This window comes from Botryllus schlosseri, chromosome 1 (assembly GCF_051294905.1).
Source record: "Botryllus schlosseri isolate E-star chromosome 1, Bs_hap1, whole genome shotgun sequence".
In the NCBI taxonomy this organism is placed as follows: domain Eukaryota; kingdom Metazoa; phylum Chordata; class Ascidiacea; order Stolidobranchia; family Styelidae; genus Botryllus; species Botryllus schlosseri.
The window spans coordinates 26,070,077-26,094,328 of record NC_137236.1 but is presented as its reverse complement, the minus strand read 5'-3'; the positions used below and the strand labels follow the sequence as shown (position 1 = coordinate 26,094,328).

Genomic DNA, 24,252 nt, shown 5'->3' with positions numbered 1-24,252 from the left:
TAAGCATTTGATAAGGGCCAAGCATAACCGGCTGATTCCGCCAATCCCTAGAGCATTCAAATCGTCACCTATATACTACAGCTTCAGCCCAATAAGATCACACAACGTATAGTGTCATTGTTAAGCTTTATATATTTGTATTCACTGATGGTGGATCCGTACTGAAACGGCGAATTCGCTCAACACTTGCATAAGCGCCTTTGCTTTCTCTCGATGAAAACACGACATGTAGGCTTCAGCCGTTTCCTTCACAATGAAGCAGTCATGCTGTAAAAGCTTCTGTGAAGCAGGTGTTGTTTGTTCATCATGTATTTCGTACCTCAACATGTCCTGAATTAATCTCAAATCATCACCTGCCAAACCATTAACAATGCGCACTCAGAATCCCCGCCGGTAGCAGACTTCTTAAACACCTGATCAGCAAGCTACTGCTGCCGTGGTCATTAAAGCATAGCCGATTAGCCAATCAAGAGCCGTGGTTATTTGATTACTAGTCTTCTCACCGTTCTATGGTCAGTGGTACGCCCATTCTTGAGCAGCTACTTTCAAACGCTTTGACCGAAATCTTAACGGCTTTCCTGTAAGCTTCTTTCAGGCTATTTGTTGTTTTTTATCAATAATCTATAGAATGAGACACAATCACGGAGACTTTTTGAGGTTTTCTAAATTTTGGACAACCCTAATGCACATATTACAAATTACTGTCAAGTGTTATTGAATGAGTGTGGACTGCACTGCAACCCCAAGCATAGCTTTGGATGATCTTTGAATATTTGACAGTTGTGAGGGGAATATTTGCACAAACGCTGTTTGTGCGACTTTCAAAGAAGAAGCTACAAATTATATTACGCGTTTGACGGATTCATATCGCCTCGCACTCGCACAGCTGTTGAGATTTCGTTAGTATACGACACAACCCCGTATAGTGTACTGTACAACGTACATACACTTGAACTATATACACCACGCAAATACGGTTCTCATGTGAGCCATGGGCTCTGGTTGCAAGTCAGATACAAGAACAGGTCGCTATTGGTAGAGGGAAATTTTCGATTTGTAACCCATAAATGTCGCCCATGAAAGTTCCATAGTTCACACCACCGAACAAACAGCCGTAAAAGGTCTGATAAGTATATCGACACTTACCTAATTCCGATTTTGACACCTTGCGCTTTCTCAATCGCGCCCCCCTTCGAACTGCGACGGACACGCACCAAGCCGCTGCCCCGCTGTTTCATGATCGTGACCGATCATTTGTGGCGAAACAAGTCGAATTTGAACAACGCCGCAATGGCGGAAATGGCTTTACTCCGGTGGTTCTCAACCGGGGGTCCGCGAAGCATTTTCAGGGGTCCGCGAATAAATTTACAAAATAGTTGATAACCTCATTTTATTTGAAAATAGGAAAATCACGAGGCAGTTTCGCTTCATTACATGTAGAACTCACATATAGAGAATCTGCGACTGAGATGAAATATCCTACTGTGCAGACTCATTTAGTTGCTAAATTGCCAACAGCCTACTGATACAAATATTTTGCTGTATAGAGGTGTTTTGTTGGGGATTGTGCAAAAAAAAAGTTGGATTAGTCAATCACGGTGACTTCGAAATGTTTATGAAAATTTTTCTCCTGTGATATACATAACCATTTTCCAACTTCAAGATGAGCTGCGAGATAAAAAGGACCAGGCCTGACGTTATATGTTCAATAAAAAATTAGTTTGTAAATTTTGGTGCCATATTTGTTGCGATCATACCCAAATGTGTCGTAGGAAGCTTTATGCGTTTTGTTACACTCGCCTCCACCTTTCTTTGTAGAAACGGATTTTCAACACTTAGGCTAAATTACAAACTCTTAAATTAATAAAAGTCTTCCCAATTTTTGCATAAATTAACGGCTTTGATGTTATTCTCAAGACTGGTCAGTCGTCACTTTGTTGTTGTTATTACTATCCTGTAATTGTCAGTTGCACAGGACAGAAAAGGTTTTGCACGGTAAAAGATTTGAATTTGATGGGGAAGCGAGTGGTGCAGCTGGTTGAACACTGCAGTCACGACACCAATGGTTGGCTCTGCCGTGTTTCTATGTGTCGTAGGTTTATCTGGGCTCCTCATCGCTGATCCCGCTGTAAATACAGCGCCTTGAGAAGCCTAGAGGAAAAGAGTGGCGAACTGTGGAGATCTGGCAGCAAAAGCACCTGCAAAAGGACGCGAGGCAGGCGTAAAGATCATATGAACTTTACTGTGCGGTCGCATATGACCCTGCTTTGAAATAGTAAAAATTAACCTAATTCATTCATAAGTATAGTATGAATAATTTTCAAGAAAAGTCATTTTGTTAGTTTATAACTAGCACGATAATTGAGCTAAATGTGAACTAAAACTTCGAGTGTCTGCGGGAGTCCGTATCGGTTGAGGGGTCGGCAAAGACTAAAAGGTTGAGTTCTGATGTGATCCATAGCAATCTTGATATTCCTTAAATGATGTAAAACACGTTGATAAGTTAATATGATATTCCTTCCCTGAAGCTCATAACACAGCGGCTCACTTCTAAGTGGTTGATTCTCTGATAATTTAGCGGACACGACTTATTGTTTGACACTCAAATCGGAATGGAATCATTAAGTTACTCAATTTGTCCTAGCCTAAATAACTACACAATACATGGCATCTCTCGCCGTGCTAGACGACACACATGCACAGTAAACATGTGAAGATTAGGCATGCTGTGAAACAAATGTGACAATAAACAAATGCAATGCGATCTCACAATAAAAAAACACGACTTTATGCATGCCTGTTTTGATTCTGCATTATGGCGATACCGGGCATAACACGTCACAAGAGATACACACGTCATCACCTCTTATAATCAAAATTGTTTCAGTCAAGTTCTCACGCGATATTCGCAGACACATCTTCTAGCAGATAGAGACATTTCAATTGTATAGTTTGATTAGCCTTGCCACAAATTTGACAGTATCAAAGGAGCCCACAGGAAGGGTCATCCGACATCATCATCTGCCCGAATTAAGACCGGGGTTACGATCTTTGTAATTATATCATTGTCGAGTTCAACACGGTATATTACCGCACAACTAATGAATTGAGACTAGGAGCAAATAAATATCTCAAACATATTTTGACTGTTTGCAGTACTGACTCCAGTGATATAGTACTTTCACTTCTGCAAACAGTTCTAAACAGCACTATTATATTTTTATGCATTGGGTTTTGTAGTAGAGTAGAAGTAGAAAGTAGAGAGTAATGTTGGGCAATTTTGCATTCTATATTGCGGAAACTAAATATGTGTTCGAACACTGCGCCTATTTATAGTGTTCATTTCTTTTCAGTCACGAATACATATCTTGTTATTTCGGAAGTAGACACCATCCGGATAATTGCAAAAAGAGTGCGACCCCACTGCCCAATCTACTTTTCTAGTTTATTTCCTTGATAACCTTTCGAACCAATCAGTTCTTGCTTCCACTTGAAGTAGTTTAGACAGGTATTATACATTCTGATACTTTGACCATTACTTCTACTTGAGTATGCATTTACGGCGTTCTTACGACTTCCAATTGAGTAGCAACGCTGACCCATTTGACAACCTCTGCCATTCACACTATACAGCCAGAAGTGACAGCATCTGGATTCTGGACGCAACCAAATTACCAAGCCGCTCTGAATACCTCATCTTCGAACTCCATATCGTTTGTTATGATGCGCATGAACGGTTTGTGACTATTTACTGCAAATCGAGAGACTGTCCTCATCATAGCGTGTAACGGTATCGAGTGGGCGCGACCAATGAGAAGCGATCCTACATTTCTTCTCTCGCTTTAGTCACGTTTTCCGTTGGCACTAATCTCCAATGTGGATACTGGTTATGTTTCCGTACTTCAGGCATATATTGGTCCTGAAGTGAATAGATTAATCTGGCCAGGATTGGTTGAAAACGGAATTGTGATTTCAGTATAATGTATTTGAACAAACATATTTGTTTACCTCAGTTTATTGCACCTAATAAAGAATGAAATACTTTTCCGAAATCTGACGGAAACAAATATCACAGCACAATACACAGAAACATATTGCAAAGAAACTGGAAATTGGTTTCCTCCCCCTAGTATTTGACAGTCCCAGATAAGGAAAAGGATGACTGGGATATGTACAGAGAAAATAGCGTGGTTACCTAATCATTCTCTTTCTTTGTTAGCCTTCGTGGACGCGCGTTCACCTGTGCTGTTTTAAATTGTAAAATCCAATCAAATCACTACTCATGGCGGATATATTGATGTCCCCCCTAACTCTTATTCGTAGTTGCCAATGGGTATTTTGAAATGTATGTTCGATTTGAATCTGATGCGGATTTCGATTTCTCTGAATCCATGTGTGAATCTTGACTTTGTTGGAAGGACATCGAACTATTATCATCCACGTGAAAATGAATGCTAGTAATATACCGTGTCAGATATGGAATTGGATTCCCAGATGATATTTATGAAAATATTACCACGTAGCTGACCGGCCTTGTAGCAGGTGGCCGCAGTTTATTGATTTGTAAGCACGCGATAGATATCGGATTTTCATACGGTAAGGTATCATGAATGAATCACCATTCATGCATAGATGACTACATCATGTATATAGGGCAATCGGCTATGTGAGTTACATAACACTTATTGGACACTTCACCTTACGTATAACCAATGACCCTCGACCGTGTGTCGAGACTAATTCGTGTCGTATTATCTACATCGCAATGTAGCCTAGCGATTACATATAAACTCGTCGATTTTAGATTTCATACGTTATAGGGTCGTCTTGATTTAAACACTTGAGCTGGTCTTTTGATATCAACGTGATAGTACCTGTGGGATGCTGAGAAATGTTTTTTTTAGCTAATAATCTAAAGCCCAGTACTGCAGAATTTATTGGTCTGACATTTTCCGTTATATTTAGACTTATTAGGGCGTGAAAATGCAGGTCAATTTCAGACTTCATGCGTTATAATGTCTTTAGGCTTACCTGTGCATACTTAGTATTATTTATTGGTATGACATCTGTCGTTGTATTTAGCCTTATTCACACGTGAAAATGTTGAACCTGAAGCTGTTCACTATATCCATAGCAGTCCTCGCATTGGCTATGTTTCAGGCTGCCACGGCGGGTAAGGAATTATCCTTTGTCATACACTATGTTCGACTCATAAGACATAGGGGAGATGTGGTACCGATGGATCAAAAATTGCAAAATGATCTCTGGCCCTCAAATCTTCAGCCGAGAATAGTGGATTTTTTGCAGTCTCAACACTTCGATACAAGCTCTACCTATCGCGGACATTTACATGAATAGCCACCTTTTCAAAAAATATTTATGAACGTTTAAAATTTGTTGCTCGAACGTGTCATCGGTACCCACCCGGTGGGTCCAATGGCACACGACCATGGGACCTATGAGACATACGCTCAAAAACTCAAATTTGTTAACTTGTTTTGTTGTGTACTGTAAGCTAAGCTACAGCAAGCCAATGAAGAATGTTTCGTCGCGACCTTCAAGAATAAAATAGATTATATCAACTCAAATGTTGGCCTAAAATCATGTTTTGATTTACGCCTAAACTTACAAAATTAATGCCACATACATATTACCCGCAAATCGACATTTTGACTTTCAAATACCTCGTAATAACGATAAAACACCACAGGTGACTATTATTTACACCCTATATATATGTAGGCGAGTTTCTGTTGTTAAGTGATTAGTTGGTCCATCTATTTTGCTTGATTTGGCTATGGTATCATAGGTCCCCCACCCCATAAATATTGTAATTGACTTGAAAATAGTCCAATCGAGGATGGTATTGATTCAAAAAATATGTGCCATCATATAGCCTGATACAAGCCCTATACTTCACATCAAAAATTATGGCGGGTTTGTTAGTCTGAAATTTGATATAGAAAAATGCAAATGTCTATCCAAATTTACTTTACACCCCCTAAAACGTAAATCATTCGTCACAGACCCCAGAACTTACGCAGGTCGAATTTTTTTGCATGTGAGGAAAGATTCTGTCAGCATGTAATTGTAGACAAATTCACGGACGGTAATCATGGAATTATCATGGAGAATTTTTCAAGTATTTTCGGTCCCAGTGATCCATCGGTACCACATCTCCCCTATATTTTACAGTGCCGTGTTACGTCAATAGCGATTGTGATCAGGGCTGGTTTCTTCGGGGCATGTGCATCCGTGAAAGGTGTACTTATCCGTGAGATGAATATTCTCTTGTCAATTTTCTACCATTGTTACGACTTAAGTTGAGAACAACTGAGTGACTCGATTCTGGATCAAGTATTAGGCTGCGAGTCGCATCGAGTGAATTCTGGTATCTAGGCATCTAAGAATAAATTGATTCATGACAATACGAATTAACATGAAAACGAATCATTTAACAAAGAAGATCGTGTCACCAATTCTATTTTTGTCGACTCAGTTATATCATCGGCAGGTATTTAGGTATACTTATGTGTACCATAAGGAACACTCAGGTTCGTCCCATTACGTATGAACAACAGTAATTTTCAAATTTTATCTGTCATGTACGATTTGATTTTAGTGGTGACGTTGTCGTCTTTTTATGGTATAATCCAGTGGTTCCCAACCTTTTTCGACCCATCGCCCCCTTTTCAAGGTCAACACCGATCATCGCCCCCCAAATTTTGTGCACCGATAATTGGGCATACAGGCTGTAATCACCGGCGGGTTGACTAAAAAAAAAAAAAAAAAAGGTCATCTTTCTAATCAAATCCACTTTAATTGGAACGAATATCTAGGCATAAGATACGCAAAACAGAAATTGCTTTCAAATGTATTTGTCTGCATCGACCCGTTTTAATTGAGGAATTTACGAGAACTATATAAGTCACTTTCTTTTTGTTGCAGAATTGGATAACAACGCAAAGCTGCGGACAAAATCACAGAACAAATGGCTACGTATAGTTGATGTGTGATTGCACTATACATCCATCATGCATGTAATAAAAATTATTGAAACGTGGTATTCAATGGCTGTACAGTTAACTCTTCTCTAATGCTAGAGATTTTCATCCTTGATCATGGCTTTCGCTGATCTTTGTATATTTGACAGTTCCGCGGTGAATATTTGCACCGACGCTGTTGCATTTATACACTGCTAAATATTTCTAGTTATTTAGCAATTAACGAACATGATAGCTTGCTACTACTACTCTCGCTTACTAACATTTCTCCATGGTCACCGTATGTGAGAGAAAATGACAAGTTTCTTAATTTTGCTAGCCTGCGTAAAATTACATTGCTAGCTTTCGATCGTGTTTTGGATGGCATATTTCGTTTGTTGTGCTTGAAATTAGTACACAGCTTAGCAGGGGTGTCAAACTCAAATAGCGTCGCGGGCCTGATTCAAACCTTCGAATCGCTCGCGGGCCGCACCAGTCAACTGATTCCAAAATCATGCCCTAACTTTTCACTTTAATACTTTGTTTTCTAGTTTATACATCTAATAGTATATTGCATTGTACCCGGGATTAGACATGGGGTGATTACTTCGCGAATGTAATCGATTGCGATTACGATTACTTGTTAATCCCGCGATCACGATTACGATTACGATTACAGCAAAATCAGGAAGTAGTCGATTACGATTACGATTATATTTCAAAAGTAATCACGATTACTCACGATTACATTTGTTTTGCTTTTTAGAACTAATTTCGCACCCAACGATTTGCATTATTGCCACATCCGTAACTGCCACACCCCAAACTTCCCAATAGGACCGGGAGCGAGCTCTAAGGGGACTCAAAAGTATTTCGTAAATCAACATAAATTATTATAGAGTAAATTACCTTGAAAATTTTCTTCGAGCTTCGGGATGTAATGACTCTAAATAGCTTGATTTTGAAATGCTTACCTCTCCCCCTCAAGAAAAAAGCAAGCATAATTTATAGGAATATGCATTTCGGTGGCGGTCATTGCTCCGCCACGACACACCAAAAGACGTGTGCAATTCGGGCCAACATACAACTCCACAAAGTGTGCTTTGTGCCAAAACTTTTGGTATGTGTCCGTTGTCAGTAGCCGCGCTCTGTGGGCGTGACGAATAGTCCGTTCCTTCCAATCTGAGCCCCAACAATGCAAATGCCACCCGGGGCACTAACAGAGGAATGGAGACATGATAATTGGTGTGTGCGTCTCACAAAATTGTTTTTTAGTCTGCTACGATTGGGCGACAACAGTATCTTTTGATTATATAAAAGACGGGAGGTCACGAATCAACAACAAACAATAAAGTAATTATAACAACATACATGATGCTATAATTATGAATTACGTGCCCCCAGCTCTACCAGTAAATCGGAATGAATAGCAATATAATGCAATTAGCAATATTAGTGACGAAATTCAGTCATCAACTTGAAAACTGACCACCTTATGGGCCCAACATCCAGGATTGTAATGACTCGAGTCATGACTCGACTCGAGTCGCGATGTTTTGGTTACTAGACTTGACTCGAGTCATTTTTAAAATGCGTAAATTTTTATATTGACTTGACTTGTACTCGAGTCATTTTGCATGACTCGAACCAAGTCATATGACTCGAGACTGGAACGGACAAGACAGAGATTCCACGTAACTTCGAAGAATAGTAAAGTTACCACATTATTTGTATTTCGTCTATCAGTTATGATACTTGGAAATAGGGCCGTAAACTGTGAAAGCTGATGAAAATTACTATATTATGAATACGAGCCATTCTATATCACTCGAGCAGAGTTGAAAAGAGGGGGTTGAACCGGATTGATCTTAAAAGTGATCTGTGAACATAACGACTTGGCATCGTACACGAGTCAAACACTATGACTCGGACTCGTCCCTATACTAGCTGACTTGGACTCGGACTTGACTCGCGAGTGAATTGAAAATAACTCGACTTGACTCGAGTCAAAACTATGAAAGTGCGATTGACTTGTGACTCGGAACATTGTGACTTTGTTACAACCCTACCAATACCAACGTTGGGAGTGGGGGACGAATTGCTGTATTGGTCCTGATTGTGCCTACAACCCACGCTAACATGGTGTATAAGTGGAAGGCCTTGGCGACAGATATAAATCTTGAGTGAAGAATTATGAAATAACGATTGGCGCCCGTTTCAAGTAGAGTCATATGAGAATAAGATAAAGTGAACTTTAAATTCTACCTTTCACTCAATACAGATACTGAAAGCTGCCGTTACGAGAAACAGCAAAGAACGGGCCGGTTATAATATATATCAGCAGCTGTTGATTTTAACCATCATAATGTTTTATTTTGAGTACAAAATTTCAAATCTTTGTCCGGTGTACGTACAATACATACGTATATACTATATAGATAGGCCTACTGCTCACCAAGCAGCAACGGTCAAACTGCGTTTAACTAAGCATAACCAAACATCAATAGGCTACATAAGTTACTATTTGAAACTAGGCAGAGTGGTGATTATTATCTTGCTGCGAGGTAGTGGCGTCTGGAGTGTATTGATAACCTGATATACTAGGCTTACCATATTTCGGAAATGAAAAAAGAGGACACTTTTTCAGAAATTTCAGACAAGCAAAACTGGAGAAGAATTCTCAAAAACAGGCAAATTTCACCCGCATCATGATCGGATGACTAAAAAAAAAAAAAAAAAAAAAAAAAAAGGTCATCACTTCCGCTCAGAGCTCAAAAACACGTCTTTCACTCCACATTGCCAGGTGGATGACTAAAAAAAAAAAAAAAAAAAAAAATAAAGGTCTTTTTGTCGCTCAGAGCTGAAATCACCCCTTTTCCCTCCGAAATACCCGCCGGAGCTTCACTTCTGCGCTAATTTGTGGCATATCACTCGCGATTTCCTCTAAGTATGACCTAAATTTTCAAAAAAGAGGACAAAATCTCAAAAAAGAGGACAAAAGGGCGTCCTCCGAGGACACTTTCAAAAAAGTCAAAAAAGAGGACAAATCCTCTTAAAAGAGGACGTATGGTAAGCCTATGATATACAGCATGGCTTACACTGTTCTAACAATAACACAACAATGACCATCGAATATATATTAACTACGCGTGCACTGCATACTTCTTACGCAAGGACGAGCAAAGCTAATCTTTCTGACGTAATAATGAGCAGTGGCGTTTGAAAATCAACCGTTTACGCTATCAATAACCTGGTATAACATCTCTTCGTTGTTCACGAATGTTCGGTAATGTCATATTCATTGTACAAATAAAAAGTAATCGTTCTTTCACAAATAAATCGATTAAATATGTGAAGTAGTCGATTACGATTACGATTACTTTGGATTTTTTTCGAATGTAATCGATTGCGATTACGATTACTTGAAAATGCTGTAATCGTCGTAATCGATTACGATTACTAATCGCGATTACCCCATGTCTGCCCGGGATCATAGGGCTTTATTCTAGCAAGTAGCAACACTATTCGCAAACAATGGCGATTCGGGAGGGCGGGCACCTTTTGAGTAAAAAGTGACACGACAGTGCAAACACGGATAGTTGCATTGTATTTTTCCATAACCACCGTATTCTACACGTAAACTGCTAATAACGGTTTCGCATTGGAGTTTTCGCTTCTTTGAATAACTACGTTTCTTGTTTCATTTTTCAGTAAAACTCTAAACTTAGTGTGGACCCAATGCCTTCTCGAAATGCCTCAACCGACTTCTTCCCAGTGGTAACTAGAAAGAAACCACAACACAACAGTGTAGTGGTAATAATGTGCCCTATGGAAATGCTCTACATTTGCTGTCTTGAAGGATAATTTAATGGAAAAAATTCCTACAAAAATTCTCAATATTTATTATGAATGTTATTTATAATATAAATATATATCAGTCAACTCAGAATTGGTCCGCGGGCCAGATGAAATGGCTTGGCGGGCCTGATACGGCCCGCGGGCCGTTTGTTTGACACCCCTGGCTTAGACAGAGAAATATCAGTAGTGGCGTAGGAGCAGATGCTTCCGCCCCTGGATTTCGTTGAAAATGCCGCCCTATGTCGACTGCAACAAATTTTGAAATAGTTTCATGTTTAAGCAATCTTCCCAATAAAGATAATGGCAAATAATGTGTGGTTCCTCAGAATATTTATATTGCTTAAGAGAGAAGGCTCACTTTCTCAGGGTTAAGGCCAAAAAGGACAGAAAATAGAGAACAAACGTATTTGGCAAACAAAATATCAATAGCCGCCTTAAAATTGAACTTAGCGAGCTTTCTCTGAAACAAAATCAGCTTTAATATTGTCAAAATATATTTTTTGAACGTTGTCTCTTTCTATTGCAGACGTTCCCAAACTTTTTTCGACACGCCCCCTTGATGATAGTGAAAGTTGTCGCGCCCCCTTATCGTCATATCAAAAAATTTCGAAAAGAGCAAGAGTGTTGAGACACTTCTTAAATACGGAATTCGGACTAAACCCTAGAGCAGTGTGTAATTTACGAGCTTGAAGTAAATCGCGCCGAGCGCGAAAAAAATTCCAGTTATACATTTTTTAATTATATGCACTAGGGGCACGCAGCGCGTTGATATTTTTGCGATTTCGGTGCCTAGTTCAGTCCATTACCCCAGTTGATCTTCTGATTAGTGAAAGGTTCGGTATCAGACAAATAACAGCATCAATGTGTGGACTGTGGAGGGCACGACACAAGGACGACATTTAAAATATAAATATATAGTTAGGATTATAGCCATTGTTGAAACTTGGGAGTTTCAGCCCAAATCAAACTAATTCCGAGTTCAAGACACATCATTTATTGCAGTTCCGTAGAAAGAATCGATAGAGCTTATAGTCGATCGTCATTCGTTGTATGGAACGTAAATCCGACATAATCATTTTGAGCTTCAAGAAACTCCTCTCACAGCTCGTAATTGAAGCACCAACGATAAGATTAAGTTCCAGACACAAGCATAGATATTGTGTCGAATCAAGTATATAGGTGTGATTTAGCTAACCACTGTAAAACATCAAGCGTTGTTGCATTGCGATGATACGTGGTTTCACTGCTACGCACAAATGGAGATCGTAACAAATTAGCTCGTGATTGTAGCCATTTCCCCGTGCTGTGTGAACTGTGAAGTCTCATTTTGCCGCCCCCTTGCGGCCTACCACCCCTGGCCTAATGGTGAGCGGATATTGATTTTTGAGAATCCGAATTCGTCCGACAGCTCGAGTCTCTGACGAACTATCCGTCCGAATCCGAACAATATCAACCAAAAATCCACACGAATCCGAATATTACCGTACAGAATCTGAAAAATCTTAATCGAATAACTTTTCCGAAGAATTTTAATCGTACATTTGAGCAGAGTAAAGTCTTCACAAATTCTAAGATTAGGGTTAACTGATTTATATTTGCTTGGACCTTTGACAGAACAGCTTTAGAGTGCCACCAGTCCTATCACGTCTTGTAATATCGTCTGTGTTTGGTTGTCGAGCGGACGATTTTTTCTTTTGACTTAAAATCAAAAGCCACTTCTGGTCCGAACTATCCATAGATATACGAAGCAATAGTTACAACTGTCCGAAAACATACGAAACAAAATCTGTAATAGATACCAAATCCGATCCGACTGTCTCAAAATGTTGCAAAATCCGGCCCGAACCCTATCCGAGTCCGTCCGATGCTCATCACTGCCCTGGCAGGCCTGGCGTAGAGCCAAAACCGACAAGTGGCTGCCACGCCACTGGTTATCAGTCGCTCTATATGCTGTCTAAGATGCAGGATTTTGATTCTAAAGGTTTTTGAGTGTTTTTGCTCTGCAGTAATTGGTCGGGCCCATTCTTAGAATTTGGCTGGGGCACAATGGTCCGCTGCTTGCTAAAGCAAGATTTTACCAAATATATAGACATTCACAGAAGAGTGTGCAGAACAGCGATAGTTAACACTACATCAGTAAAAACATATCTTGGAGTGTCACGTAATGAATGGAAAACCTTAAGGTTATTTTACCACCCTTTATAAATTATTGTGTATCGAGAAGCCGGCAGCGATCTTCATGAAAGTTTCATCACGATTCCAATCTCCGGGATTTAAACTAAAACTGGACTTTGACGCCTGCTGATCCATGCTGGTCTTCAGTAGTTATCAGGTAATTGCTAACTGATTCGATGTCAAATTTTTAATACTGTCCCATTTTCCCGCACCTTCAGCCCATTGCGCCCCGTTTATGGCTGTATTATATAGAAACAGAAATCCAAAAACAGTAAATGTAGATGATGCGGACATCGTTGCGGTTTAAGCCTTTAGTTAACGCTGCATTTGGTAAGCCTAAACTTATTTTCCTCTTGTCACATTAAAATTAACATCATTGTTGCAGAGAATTCTCACAGCCTCAAAAGAAAGCATCACGGCTCCTCGACGTGTAAAGGTCCAAACTGCCTGTTTGTTATGTGTATTTGTCTCTGTTTATTAGTGTTACATATAAAAGACTATCTTTGCATCCAAATGGAGTTGCCCACATCACCCCTAAAATCTTCCCGCGAATGCGTGGGGGTACGTGTACCTCTGTTTAAGAACGCCTGGATTATAAGACGGAGCCGCGAAGCAACCATTTTATAAGTAACCGGGTAAACACCGCCATTTTTCCTTTCCACGCTTTACCAGAGTGCTGAGCGCCTACAAGTTCCGCGTTCAATTATTTGGCCTCACCCGACCGGAGATTGAATTCACGATAAGGAAGCCGGGTGCTTCACCATTACGCTATCTCGTCGTCCGATGTCCTACAGGCCATTAAAACGAGCTCGCAGAGGAGGATACTTTATTTCAAGCTACCATTCTACTGATGTAGGGGAGATGTGGTGCCGATGGATCAAAATTGCAAAATGATCTCTGGCCCTCAAATCTTCGGCCGAGGATGGCGGATCTTCTGCTGTATCAACACTTTGATACAAGCTCTACCTATCGCGGACATTTACATGGATTTCCTCCTTTTCAAAAAATATTTATAATAATCGTTTCAAATTTGTTGCTCGAACGTGTCATCGGTGCCCACCCGGTGGGTCCAATGGCACACGACGACAAGACCTATGAGACATACGCTCAAAACTCAAATTTTTCAACTTGTTTTGTTGTGTACTAGAAGCTAAGCTAAGAATGCCAATGAAGAATGTTTCGTCGTCACCTATAAGAATAAAATAGATTATATCAACTTGAATGTTGCGATAAAATCACGTTTTGATTTCCGCCAAAGTTAACAAAATTAATGCCACATACATACTACCGAAAAATCGACATTTTGACTTTCAAATACCTCGTAATAGCGATAAAAAACCACAGGTAATTATAATTGACAGCCTTGACATATGCAGGCGTGTTTCTGTTGTTAAGTGATTAGTTGGTTCAACTATTTTGCTTGATTTGGCCACAGTACCATAGCTCCCCCACCCTATAAACATTGTAATTGAATTGAAAATAGTCCACTCGAGGATGGTATTGATTCAAAAAATATGTGTCATTATATACCCTGATAAAAGCCCTTTAATTCACATCCAAAATTACTGCCGGTTTGTTAGTCTGAAAGGTGATATAGAAAAATGAATATGTCGATCCAAATTTACTTTGCACCCCCGAAAACGTAAATCGTTTTTCACAGACCCCATAACTCACGCAGGTCGAATTATTCTGCATGCGAGGAAAGATTCTGCCAGCATGCCATTGTAAACAAAGTCGCGTAATGTAATCATGGGATTATCACAGAGAATTTTTCAAGCATTTTCGGTCCCAGTGTTTCATCGGTACCACATCTCCCCTACACCCTGTCGCATTAGCAGTAATTTATCAAGAGTGCATGGTCCTCTTTTTCGGATCCTCAAATATGGGGAGGGGGTGACATTTTGTGCCGAGATTGATAAGAGGACTCGAAAATGGTTGCGAACCGAACCACGAGTCTGGATTGAGGATTGGGTTAGGGCATGGACGGGCAACATACGGCCCGCGGGCCGTATTTGAACCGTGACATGATTTTGAGCGGTCCGCAGGCAGTTTACATTCTTACACGATGATATCGCCCGTGTTTACAGTCTTCCGCAATTTTCCACTATACTTGCTTAATATGCGTCAAATTATAGCATCGGCGAAATAGCGTAATGATATAATCCACAGCTGCATCACCAATGGATTGTGGACTGGAGTCCGACCGAGGTTGACTTCAGAATTCCTACTTAAGTGTTGGGGGTTTATCTAGGCTCCTCCTCGCCATTTCATCCGCGTTAGCGGTGTCTTATAAAAAGCCCAGAAGTGGGCCGTGCTGCAAGTCGGCAGCTACGGAATCGAAAATAAGGAATATCGAGCTGGTGTAATTGACCATTGTAGTCGCCAAACACCTTGAATTACACAAACGCACAAACAAAAGGAAGAAACACATCGCAACGATATTAGAAATTGTTACCCTCTCCCCTAGTATCTCACAGTCTCAAGTAAAAATGAGGAAAACGATGATTATAGTGTATGAAGAGAGATAATAACACGGTTATCTGGTAATTCTCTTTTTTTGTCTACCTATCGGGCGATCATTTACAGGTGCAGTTTTACATTGTAAAATCCATCCAAATCACTCATTTTCGCGAATGTCGTCGCGGTAGTATCAAAGTAGACTATATCCATATTTTCCAAGTTTCAGATCCATTCAAATTGATGGAAAATCAAGATTTTGTAAAATTTCATATTTTTTCGACAATGATCTTGGTCATATTTATGTTTCCAACATCTTTTAAGTTAACTATGGCGAATACGGAAGAAAGAAAATGAAACTTTTCATAAAGTCAATTTTCTCAAAATATGTGAAATGACCATAAAATACTTTGGTTCTGCAGCGACGATATATTGATTTCCCACCCTGATTCTCGTATGGATTTGTCAATCTGAATTTTAAAATTTTTACTTGATTTTAGCTCGATTTCAATCAGCTCCGGATGTACGATTTCTGCGAATCTGGTTATGTAATTGAATCTTGACTTGGTTGGAATGACATCATCATGCATTACTGGGATGGCATGGAGGGGTGGTACAAGACTTAGTAAGCCGTAAAAAGCTATATCTGTATCTTCCTTGTCCAGCGGCACATGCACATCATGCTCTCGTGTTATGCATACGCACAGATCGTGTGTATGGGTATCATGAGTCGGTGTATCAGCCGCAAAAACATCAAGGACAAAAATAAACTACGTCCTTTCCTTCCCTTTAATTAACCGAACCGGATATGGAATTTGATTTTAAGACGATAATTGGGAAAATATTATTACTGAGAAGAACCGCCTTGTATCAAAATGTGTGGTAGGCACAGCTCGTCAGCACACGCTAACTAAAGGATTTTAATACGAAACAGTATCACGAATGAATCACTCCTCTAGCATTCTACACCGTGTGTATAGGCTACTCGGCTAAGTGGGTTACAGCAAACTGTTAAACATTTCGCATGACATAACCAATGACCTTTGACCACATGTGGTGACTAAACCAAGTCGAATTATACTATATCGCAATCTAGATTAGCGATTATATATAAACTTATCAATTTTTGATTTCATACGTTTTACTGCCTTCGTAATTCAAGGACCGTAAGGGGTCCTCTGATAACAACGTGATCACTGATCGTGTGATCATACTTGTGGGCTGCTGAGAAATAAATTCATATAGCCAACAATCTAAAGCCCAGTACATCTGCGCACACTGTGGTTTTATTAATATGGCATATGTTGCCTTCAGATTTATTTAGGCGTGAAAAAGTTTTACGTGGATATCATGAAGCTGGTTACTTTATTCGTAGCAGCCGTTGCAGTCCTTATGTTCGCGGCTACTAGGGCGGGTAAGGAATTATCTATTGCCAGCTAACATGTTTGCGTCCTGATTACGTGTATTTTTTGCAGATCAGTGTTCTGTTGCTAGCGATTGTGAACAGGGCTGGTTGTGGAAGAAGTATTGCATCAGTGGAAAGTGTATTGATTACGATGTGTCACCACCGTGAGTTGACAGTTTTCTTGACTGTTATCCACCATTGTTGCGACTATAAGAATGAACAGAATCGATTTGATTTCGATCGAGTTTTAGGCTTCGGGTCGAGTAGAATAGAATCGAATATTCGTATAGTAGGCTATAACATCATTATCACGTCACGTCAGTATGAAGACATGTAAAGGTAAAATAAGTAACTTTTAAGCTGCATTTCAAAGTATAATATTCCAATTAACGTGTGAGTGTGTAGATTGGTACTGCATGTTGTGTGTGTGTGGGGGGGGGTCGATACGACAAATAAAGGTTTCCACGATAGAAAGTACTACATCGAAACAAGAATTTTGGTACTCGAAAAAATCACCTGTTATTACTCAACTCGAATAAAAAGAACGAGTACTAGATCCATATTCCAAAACTCCAATCACTGAACTCGACCCTAGTTACGACCGCCGTATATATGTCGGTTGCTGTGATGCACCGTTTTGGTGACGATCTTATTTCCGAATCCTAAATTGAAACCGATACTGGATTTGGTAAAAATTCGATAGATAACCAATAAAAGGTGGATTCGTGACAATACGAATTAAGATGAAAAACTAACCGTCTAACAAGGAAGACCGTGTTGACAATTTTGTTTTTGTTCGACGCATTGGCAATCTCAAGATGCATTCAAGTCTGCTAATGTATGGTTACCATATCTTGAAATCTGGAAAGGTAGACACTATTTAAAAAGTCAAAAAAGATAGTTTTAGTAATTTGAAAAAAACTGATTTTTAAAATTGTTTACGGGAAATCTTGTGGTGTTGACAAAAAACAAAGGTCATTACTTCGACTCGACTCCCGACTTACCCACTTTCTTACGTTACTTTCGTGGTGTTGACTAAAAAATATCATTACTATGATTATACTCCCGGATGACCCACTCGACCGTCTGCATTACCTTTTTCACGTCGTTTATGTAGATTTTAGCCTAGCTGTAAAAGCAGTAAAGGAAGACGAATTACCAAAAGGAGGACATTTTCAATTTCCTTAAAAAGGAGGACTCATCCTCCTAAAGCAGGACGTACGGTAACCCTAGCTAATGTGTATTCGACGGACCACTCAGCTTTATCCCGGTCTACATGAAGAATAGGAATGGACAAATTTTATCTGCCATCCTCAATCAAATTTTAGTGTTGACGTTATCATCTTTACACGAAGTTTCATGTGGATTTTATGGCGTCATAGAGTCACCATGATTTTATTTCGATCGAAAGGCTATTGGTTACGTCTGAAAATACAAAACAGAGGTTATTTTGAAATGCATTATTCTGCCTTCACGTATTTTAGTTGAATATGTTACGTGAACTAAGTCGCTTTTGTCTTTTTGTAGAATAGGATAGCATCGCAGAGCTACGGACAAAATCACGGGACCAACGACTACATTTAACTGTCGTTTGTTTGCTCATATACCTCCGTCATGCATGCAATAAAAATTATTGCAAAGTGCATGTATTTGATGAGTGTTCATTGTACATTTTACACAGTATACACTTTTACACTGTGCTCACCACTCACGCTACAGATCTACATCGCCGAACATAGCGCTCGCTGATATTTGTATATTTTATATTTGTCTGAAGAGTACTTACACCCACGCTGTTGCTTCCATATACGCTGCACGATATTTCTAGTTATTTAGGAATTAGCGAACAAGATTGCCGCCTCAGAACAGTAGTTATATGCTGTTAGTCTCGCAATCGGTAGGCCCGAGATTGAGTCTGATCTGCGACTGTCACCCAAAACCCATCTGATGATAGGTAATGTCAATGCTAGTGCCAGAGAAAATCAGACATGAATGTTATGAGGATCACCGTTCCGCTGTGGCAACCTATAGACGGGAAAAGCCGAATGACCGAGAAGATTATCGACTACCGTCTCAAACGCAAGAATTCACGGTTGGATGTTTCGAAGCCGATACCTCATCAACTTGATGAAACAATTGGTCGAATATACTCCGTCTGCCACAACAAAAGAAAATATTTGCATGTTGCCCGCACGTGTACTTGTACACTGAAAAAGATCAAATATACAGGGGGTTTTCCGACTTACAAAGAAGAATCTATAATTGAATAATGTATTCGTATTAAATACGGCCGAATATGTTCGACTGTCACTTGTCAGAGGTAATGGTTAGCAAGTGGAGAATTGAAAAGAACATTTTATATCAACAGTCGCATCACCAAATATGACGCCACGGGTACTATTTTAGATAGTACACGAGCTCCTTCCGTTATCACGAAATAGGTTGACGTATTTTGAATCAAATCGACCCCAAGGCACACAAAAAATGTGCGAACGGTCTCTCCCGACGACACAAAATCTGATGCAATCTTCAACTGATGAGTCACGGGCTAGCTGTTCTCGGAGAGTGATGCTCATGTTCAAATAACGCTAGGGAGATGCTGTTTTATGCTGTCCTGCTAACGTTGTGTCGAAGAATCTACAAAATACATTACGCGTTTGACGCATTCATATCACCTCGCACTAGGATAGTTGTTGAGATGTCGTTAGGATACAACACAACTTCGAATAGTGTACCGTACAATGTACATGCACTCTCTACAAGCCACACAAACACGGTTCGCATGAGAGACACGGACCCTCGATGCAGGTCAGTTACAAAAACAGCTATTGGTACAGGTGAAATATCGTGTTTGTAACCCAAAAATGTCGCACATGAAATTTCTATAAATCAAAGATAAGATATCAAATTTGAATATATTTGGCGGACCGGCAGGAAACCTGCCACGGACCGGCACCGGTCCGCCGGCCGGTGGCTAAGAACCACTCTTCCATAGGACAGAGACATTTCAAATGAATACTTTGATTACCTCAGCCACAAAACTGACAATATCGAAAGAACCCACAGGAAGGACCATCGCAAATTATAATCCATCAGAACTAAAATTGAAGCAACGGTTGTGATATTTGTAAATATATCATCGACGATTGAACATGGTATATCACCACACCACTGTCGAATCGTGACTCTGAACTAATAAAAATCCCAAACAGGTTTGGAATCTTTGCAATGTCCAGTCCAGTGAGAGGCCACTTCCAATTCTACTTCCATAAACTACTACAGAACCACTTTCTTTTTACGCTTTAGTTTTTGTAGAGTACTGGAAGTATAAAGTAGTGTTGGATCAAGTTTGCATCACTTTTATGACCGGAGTTGTAATACAAACAGCGTGGAATTATTCCTATAACACGGTAACTAAGTATGTGTATGTATTTTTCATGTCGAAAACAAAGGTTTTTTTCCATAGTTTTGTCACGGCAATTGTTTGCTGATTATAACGACAAATCGAGCTTGATTGCTGCACTTCCTGATCAACGTTCGGAAACCCTTTGCAGGAAGGAATTAAATCCAATTGTGAGGCACACCACAATAACACACCGTGAAATTTCGAGCTGCATATAAAATGACTGTCACAGAAATCAGGTTCTCCAAATATTGTGAGCACAGAAACGTAGCTCGCGGCGATTATGGGCGCAAAAACAATTTAATTTAGAAGAAGTAATGGTACATTTGCTCGTCTAATCGCGAGAATATTAATTGTATCAGTTAAAAATTCTTCGCGGCCCATCGGAAATAGCGTGATTATCATACGGGAATCACGGAACTATATTATCGTTCTTTGTCTGTCTGTCTGCCTGTCGGGCGCGCATTCACTCATTATATGGGATATGATCATTTCTACACATATTCTCGTTCAGAGTTGTCTATCATAATTTCAAAATTATGTAACTGGATTTATATCAGATACGGATTTACGATTTCAGTGACTTTGGGTGTGTATTTGAATCTTGACTTGATTGCAACGACATCAAGGTATTGTCTTCCATGTGAATCTGAATACTAGTAATTCACAGTATCTGATATATACAATAGTATAGTATATTCATATTGAAATGAACCCGAATATTTTCGGCTGACACTCGTCAGGGGTAATTGTCGGCAACTAGTAGAGAATGCTGGCGATTACTCCTGACGAGTGTCAGTCGATAATATTCGGGTTCATTTCAAAATGAACATGCTATTCAATTGCTTAATGAAGTTCTGCACCTTCAAGAAGCTCTTCGAGTACCTGACATGGAATTGGACGTCTAGGTGATGAATATGAAAATATTATTACAGAGTAGATCTGTCATTTAGCAGGACATACGGTTGTGATAGTTCAATGATTCATAAGTACGTACTAGATAAAGAATTGTAATATGGAACATTATCACAACCGAATCACCACCCTTGCATACTACATCGTGTATATAGGCTACTTGGCTACATGGGTTACATTAAATTCATTCAATACTTTCTCTTACATGAGCAGTAAACATTGACCGTATGCCGTGACTAATCCATGTCGAATTATATGACATCGCGATGTAGCGATTATATATTAACTCGTCAATTTGATATTTCATGGATTATAATGTATTCGTAATTTGAATATGTTACCGGTTTATAATTATATGGATGGCGTGAACCTCTGAAAGGTTCCGGTTCGTGTGAACGCAAACCTTTTTGAAAGGTTCTGTGTGAACGCGAACGTGAACCTCATGGCGTCACGTGACGTCATATTGGTAATTCCAACCCTATATTTCAGTGAAGTGATAGCCTATGTTGTTGTACACGATACCTAGCGACGACTCGGGCCACATAATGCCACAATGCCGAAGTACATATTGACGTTTTAAACGTCGCCAAACGTATTAATTAGGGCAATCAAATGATATAATAATCCCATAAAAGCAATATCTTCCGTCGCTTTGCCAACAATGTCGTCGAAGAATTGCAAGGGAATATAAGTTACGTCTCAATGGTCTAAGTCTATTCGGCGTCTGAGTATTGCTATGTTGATATTGAGCAGAGTGTCAAACGGGTTTCTGTACTTGCTTCCGATATTACCCCATTAACAATTTGTACAGCAGTAGTCAACACCCCAATCGCACGGATTTGGTTTTTATGATACAATAAACATATGAAGTCAAGATTGACCCCGTACTCCTGTCTGATTTTTAACATCAGACAACGATATTCAATTTCAATAATTGATTGAATAAACATCATTCGCTGAATACATGTAGTGTATTTCGCTCTTGATGTTGTGTGATTGCGAATACATCTCACAGCAGAGAGTCACTAAATATTCACAAACGGAAAGCTGGATATTTCGAGCAGACAATTGTAACAGAGCAAGTAAATTTTTTGAGATTGTCAAGGTGCATGCTCGTTTCGTGTTGATTTTTTTATGCTGCCAGCGCCATGCAGAGAGTGGTCCGCCATTGAAATGCAATGAATTTCATACAAAGACGTTATAATGAAGTTAAAATTTGGGTATCTGAAAAAGGTTCACAGTGCAGAAACTACCAAGGTTCGTTTGTGACTGTGAAATTCTAAATTTCCGAGGTTCACACACAGAACGCGAACGTGAACCTCACGTTCACACCATCCCTAGTTATAATATCAATGTGACAATTCTTGTAGGATGTTGAAAAATAATTATTTGTAGCTAACAATCTAAATTATCCGCGCACACTGTAGTATTTATAGCTGTGGCATATGTCGTTGTCTTGAGATTTATTGAGACGTGAATACATTGAAGCTGAAGAATATGAGACTGATCGCTGTATTCCTAGCAACCGTTGCATTCTTCATGTTTCACGCTGCTCGGGCGGGTAAGGAATTATCCACTGCCTACCCCCATGTTTGAATTGACAAGACTATATATTTCTGCAGAACAATGTTCCGTTTATAGTGATTGTGATTGGGAATGGCTTGAAACTCGGTATTGCATCAGTGGAGATTGCAAGTATAAACCCGTGATATTGTGAGTTGATTATTTTCTTGACCGTTGTCCACCGTTCTTACGACCTCTGGATATATATCCATCTGTGTGAAATGTCCGTACATCGGTAACCTAAATGGAGTTACATTGAGGATTAGGAAATTGCTCGATATAGGCTACCTCCAGTGAAAAAGAGGATTCGTGACAATACAAATTAACATGAAAACGAACCATCTAAGAGCGAGTTCAAAAATTCTGTTGTTCGACTCAGTTATATCTTCAAGGTTTATTCAAGTCTGCCTATGTGTACTCGAACGAGTACTCAGCTTCGCCGCAATACGTATGGTCGGTATGGAGAATGGGTATTGGTAAATTTTATCTGTCATGCACGATCAAGATTTAGTGTTAACGAAATCATCTTTATACGACGTTTAATGTTTAATTATAGTACTATTATCAATTCTCTGTGCAATTAATTGGAACGGATGGTTAGGTTGTATCTGAATGCACAAAACAGAAAATACTTTAAAAGATATTGGTCTGACCTAAGGTTTAGTTGAGTAATATACGAAAACTAAATCATTTTTCTTTTTTGTTGCAGCACTGGATAACATCGCAAAGCCGAGGAAAAAATCGCAAGACGAATGACTATTTATAATTGACGTGTGGAAGCACATATACCTCTCCTCTATCATGCATAAATTAAAAATATAATGTCAATTATTTCAAAGTGGTTCAATGTGTGTACACGCTGTAATCGCAGACCATGCTATTGATCTGCATTACCGAAGATAGCTTTTGATGATTTTTGTCTATTTGATGGTTGAGTGGTGAACATTTCCACCAACGCTGTTGCGTTCATGCCCAGCTCAAGGCGCGGCGAGATAGCGTGGTGGTATAATCCACAGCTACAACACCAATGGGTTATTGGTTAGAGTCCGACCGAGGTCGACTCGAGAACTCATACCGAAGTGTTGGAGGCTTACCTAGGCTCCCCCTCGCCATCTCATCCGCGAAAACTGTGCATCAGAAAAAGCCTAGAACTGGGCCGTTCTACAAGTCGGCAGATACGGAATCGAAAAGAAGCAATATCCACCTGGTGTGAATGACCATAGTAGTCGACAAACACCATTAATACCACAGACAACATATCCAGCTCAATATTCTAGTCATTGAGCACTTACCGACGACGACAGCCGCCACAGCTCAATATGAAATACTAGCAATGGTCTCGAAATCTACAAGTCCGGGGTTAAACCAAGTCGACCGTTATCACCCAAATCTCATCTCACTATCGACTACCGTTCAGTTCGGTGCCGCGAATAATCTGCCGTGTAAGCATCAGGCAAAACTGTTATGAGGATCGCTGTTCCGCTGCGGTAACC

General features: G+C 39.7%; 4 long non-coding RNA genes across 7 annotated transcripts in view; all 4 read left to right on the top strand.

Moving 5' to 3' along the window:
- The window catches only part of LOC145445951 (uncharacterized), a 146,169-nt gene that overhangs the window by 18,499 nt on the left and 103,418 nt on the right, over positions 1-24,252 (top strand). The gene's annotated exons all lie outside the window — the stretch shown is intronic.
- LOC145445933 (uncharacterized) lies at positions 5,023-7,066 on the top strand. The gene is made up of 3 exons (XR_013917150.1): positions 5,023-5,173; positions 6,196-6,274; positions 6,949-7,066. It is a non-coding gene; the product is annotated as an uncharacterized LOC145445933 (long non-coding RNA).
- LOC145445915 (uncharacterized) lies at positions 16,757-18,527 on the top strand. 2 transcript variants are annotated; one of them, XR_013917142.1, is made up of 3 exons: positions 16,757-16,887; positions 16,949-17,042; positions 18,411-18,527. It is a non-coding gene; the product is annotated as an uncharacterized LOC145445915 (long non-coding RNA). The 2 variants fall into 2 exon arrangements; XR_013917148.1 differs by having other exon boundaries at positions 18,406-18,527.
- The window catches only part of LOC145445862 (uncharacterized), a 44,636-nt gene continuing 41,881 nt past the window's right edge, over positions 21,498-24,252 (top strand). The window contains exons 1-3 of one of the 3 annotated variants that reach the window (XR_013917125.1): positions 21,621-22,757; positions 22,819-22,909; positions 23,469-23,597. This is a non-coding gene — a long non-coding RNA (uncharacterized LOC145445862). Of the gene's footprint in view, positions 22,758-22,818; positions 22,910-23,468; positions 23,598-24,252 lie in introns of those variants that run through there. The other 2 variants (XR_013917124.1, XR_013917137.1) reach the window with 2 other exon arrangements.